Source organism: Austrofundulus limnaeus, unplaced genomic scaffold (assembly GCF_001266775.1).
Source record: "Austrofundulus limnaeus strain Quisiro unplaced genomic scaffold, Austrofundulus_limnaeus-1.0 Scaffold121, whole genome shotgun sequence".
Taxonomy (NCBI): domain Eukaryota; kingdom Metazoa; phylum Chordata; class Actinopteri; order Cyprinodontiformes; family Rivulidae; genus Austrofundulus; species Austrofundulus limnaeus.
The window spans coordinates 481,538-486,432 of NW_013952523.1; positions in this window are offsets into that span (position 1 = coordinate 481,538).

Here is a 4,895-nt window from a genome sequence, read left to right on the forward strand (position 1 = left end):
GGACCCCCCCCTGGCGGGCCACACGGGCCAAACAAACAAAGAAAGATGAGCTCTTTTCATGCGCTAACTTGTTTGGTCTGGTCTGGTTAAAGATGTTTCAGAAATGTTGGTGTGTTGCTTAATATTTAGAGTTTATGATTTTATTGTCTGGGTGGAAAATAATTGACTCGGTGGGGTTGGAATTGTTTAGAAATATCCTGTTGTGATGACTTAAATATTAAGAGCTGCTTTCATTTTACTATTTACATAGAGTTTTGTATGGACATAATGTTTGTTATGTCAAGAGAGAGAATTAAAAGATATTTTGTGATTGAGTAACTGAATTTTAGATACATAATTATCTTTATTATCTTTAGAATTATACTTTGTGACCAGTTGCAATCATTTACAGTACTTTAACCAGTGAAAGAGTCAAGTCTTCATGTCTCAAAAGAGCAACCCCCTCCAGGGGTGTGACCAGGTTTCCTATCATTGTTTTGGTTTGCTACAGACAAGTAGAGCAGAAGCCATTTTTTAAAATTAATCTCAGCAGTGGACTGGGTTTTCTGCGTATTATTCGAGCTTCCAGTTTTGCAACACTTTCTTACAGAGGTGCAAGGCAGAGGGTGATCAGCACGCCTTAAAAATGGCACCTTGATTTTATCAGTTTGTGTTGGGCGAGGCATCGAGTCATCTCTTCTTCACTAGCGAAAACAAGATTAAACACGTTTATTCAAAAAATGCATGCCTTAAAAAATAATGTTTAATTTGATAGATAAACCTGACATTTTAGAAAGCATGTGATGCAAATGATCACAGAGAGTTTTATGATATTTGTTTTTTTAAATGTTCTCTGGAAATGACATTTTTGCAATTAAATTTTTATCATTATTCCCAAGGTTTGTGAGTACTGAAAGTTTTTGTCCGCTACACAGATCCACACAGATCTGAGTGATTTGAATCGAAGCGCCAGCAGATTAATGTCGGCTCACCTTAAATTAAACATGTTCAAGCCATGGTTTGTTATTATCCCAGGTGATAACTTGCTGTAATCATTGATTTGTAAAGCTGCTGAATCCCATGGTTCTGTGGTGTAAGCAGGGTCTGAGTGATGCAGCTGCTGCTGGTAACAGGATCAGTGTTACACTGTGACTGGATCAACCAGCACTGTCAGCCTCACTGTCCACTTCTGCTCAGAGCTTTACTGCAGATTACAACTTAACACCTAGTTAATATCTCTAATAGTAAAAGTCAGCGTTCAGAGCATCAGATTAATGATATGTTGGAGTGAAACCGTTGTCAGGATTACAGGAAGACTTGGCGTTTGGTCCTGGGAGGAGTATTGGTTGCAGACTGGAATCAGAGCCTAACAGTTCAGACGTCTGTGTTCTGAGATGTTGAGGACTGAAATGGTCAGGAACTTGTTTGATCTTCTGCTGGTCCATCCTCCTTGCTCCTCTGCCCTGAGGTACACCCCCCACCCCCCTCCCATGCCACCTCTACCAGAGTTCCCCCGGTTCCTCTGTTCCACCTCTCCTCTCAGTTTGTTATTCTTGCTGATCTAATTTGGAGAATGTCCCAAATCCTCTTAGTGTCCTGCTCCCTCAGCACAACACTAAGTGAATTAGACAGGATTACTGTCTCCCTCTTCCTCCTTCTTGTCCTCTTCCTCTTCATCCTTGCTGTCACTCTCTCCTCATCATCTCCAAACTTGTATGTCTATGTTTCTCTGGGCATGTCTCTTTTCATCGGCAGGATTAAAGCCTTCGCCCGCTGCAAATAACAAATTGGTTCTAAAACCCGGGTCCGCCGCTGATGACAGATGCTGTCACCAGCCGAGACCACCGTGAAATATGAAGTACCGCTGGTTCAACTTTGACCCCGAAAAATAAAACACCACTGGAGAAACTGCAGTTTCTGTGCTGTGAATACTGACAGCTGACATTTACTGAAGACAAAACTGAGTTGTTAAAGCTGAAAGAAGCTGAACAGAAGCTTAGAGCTCAGACAAGTTAAATGCTAGACAAAAGTGGCAAAACTAGTTAAAAGCTAAAAGTACCAAAAGGCTACATCTTAAAGCAGCAAATGTAGTTAAAAGGAGCAAAAAGCTAAAAGTAGCAAAAGACCAGCTAAAAAAGTAGTTTAATTCAGCTAAAAGTACCAAAAGACCAAAATATCAAAAGGCTATCTAAAACTAAAAGTAGCTAAAGGCAGCTACAGCAGCAAAAACCTTGTCAAAACTAAAAGAAGTAAAATGCAGCTAAAAGTAGCAAAATGCTAGCCAAAACTAAAAGTAGCAAAAGGCCATTAAAAGTAGTAAAATGTAGCTAAAAGTAGCAACATGCATTTAAAAGTAGCAAAAGGTACACTAAAACTAAAACTGGCAAAAGGCAGCTAAAAGTAGTAAAATGCAAGCTAAAAATAAAAGTAGCAAAAAGCAGCTAAAAATAGCAAAAGCTTAGCTAAAATGAGCAAAAAGCTAAGTAAAATTTAAAGTTCCTGTGACGTCAAATTTTTGTAATACATATGAATGCATTTTTAAAAAGAGGACATTGATAAAATATCACAAAAGAAATTTCATGTCGCTGAGATGAACAGTTGTTGAGATATTTGCCTGTAAAGGAACAGGAAGTGATGTCAAAGGGGAATGTCTGCATGTGAACAGAGCGTTGCTACAACAGCCAACAACACAGACTGCAGAGCGTTGCTACAACAGCCAACAACACAGACTGCAGAGAAGAATCTGATGTTTCTTAAAAAAGTTTGAGTCACTATCAGAGAGATGAAGAAGAGTCAGAGTTCAAATAATATTGTTTCAATAAACAAAGACCAGAAAGTGTTCTTTGTTAAAGAGTTCCCCTTTGATGTCACTTCCTGTTTCACTTGGGCTGAGTCAAGTTAAAAAAAATATGCCAGTTATGGGACAAAATGGGTTAAATCGTGTGCATTCTTCCAACTTTCTAAAGTATAAAGATGTTTTCTTTGACTTTTTGTATTTGAAGAATAAGCATGTCACTTTAAAGTTGCAAAAACTAAACTAAATGTAGGAAAAGATTAGCCAATTGTGGAAAAAGGCCATCAAAATGTTAAAAGTATTAAAATTTGTGCTAAAAGCTCAAAGTATCATGATGTTTGCTAAAATTAGATAATGACTAGCTAACTGTAGCAGAATTATATCCAGAAATTAAAGGAAGCAAAAGGAGAAAAACTAGAAGCAAAAACATGTTTTCTAGAATAGCAGTGATTTGAATTTCATTTGGAAGAGAAATGTAAATTATTTTAAATCTTTTAGGAAAAAATGTAAAACCAAGTGTTTTGATAAATTTTGACATTTGAATGACTAATATACTGCAGCACATCATAATAAAATAAACCAGTTAAACAGAAGTAGAGTAAATCAGCATTTAAAGCTAAAACCTCAGACTTTAGGCCAATCAAGTCCATCAGAGATCAACGTGGTGTTTTATTTTTTTATTTGCTCTCACTTTCAGTCAGAACAACAGCAGCTGAAGCTGTGGCTTTGGAGGTAAAGCTGCAGGAACTTGAGTTAAAGTTCACGTCAAAGTGATCTGATCTGATCTGATCTGATCCGTAGTCTGACTCTCACAGCTTCACCCTGATCTCTGCCGGGTCGGCCCGGGTCAGTTTGGGTTCTGTTTACCACGACTACAACTGTGCTGTCTCACTCAGCTCTCAGGTCTTTTTAAAGATGAAAGACCTACAGCACTCCTTCCAGGCCAGAGTTTTAAATAAATGTGTTTACGTGGAAGCTCATGCTCAGAGTATGTGTTTTTAATGACTCTCAGCTACGACCGCAGCAAATCTTAGCTCAATATCAATAAAACGGACCGATTTATGGACATTTTTATGTTGCTTAATGCCAGTTAGATGTGATGGTCTTCTTAAATTACATGTCAAATATTAATCAGCTGTAAATGTACAACCAGTGACTCATGAAATATTGTGGAAAAGATATACAGAAATGAACCCACACATATACAGTATTACTATACATAATACCAGCAGGTACAGCCATTCTCAGTAATAGTTTAAAAATAAAAATACGATTTATCTAAAACTTAAACTCTGTTACATATTTTGTTGGTTCGTTCTGAGTCTGTTGACTGAAGCTGTTTGATTTGTCCACTTATTCCCTACATCCTGAACTATATAGTCACATTGTTTTCTGCTGTTTGATATCTTTATTACATTTTTTTTTTCCTCTTTGTAATGTCTCTGACGCTGGTATTGTAGCACAAAAAAGTAGTTTACTACACTCAATCAATATATCTCGCATCTTCCTGGTCGTAAACACTAAAATGATGAATTTGAAATTAAACAAACCAATTTTAATTTGAGGGTATTTACATCCTAATAGTGTCAAAAGCGTAGGAATTACAACAGTTTGTTTATGTGCCTCTCAATTTTTAATCAACCAAGTGTAAAGGAACACCAATCCTAAATCCAAATTTCATATTTTAATAATTTTTATTTATTATTTAATATTTGGTTTAATCCTTTGCAGTGTGGAAAACAGAGACATCAGCAGACGCTGGGTTTCATCCTTGGAGATGCTCTGCCAGGCCTCGGGTCCAGTGTGTGCTTATCGTGTTGGACATGTAAAAACACCAGGCCGTTCCCTGAATAGTAAACTATATCGTGACCATGATGCCTAATCATCTGACTTCCTGCCTGAGCTGTTGACCTTTGACCCTCTGGTTTCACCTCATGATGTCTTTTTCTGTCTTACTCTGAACACAATTTGTTTTCCGTCTTCAGAATAAAAAAATGGATTATTGTCCACTTTGTTTCTGTACAAACACTGAGTTAGAGCATCCTTTTCTCCCCCGCTCTTTTTCACTCTTTTACTTTTGTTTTTTGTTCATGTGTGGTTTGCCCCATGCACCCCCTCTGAC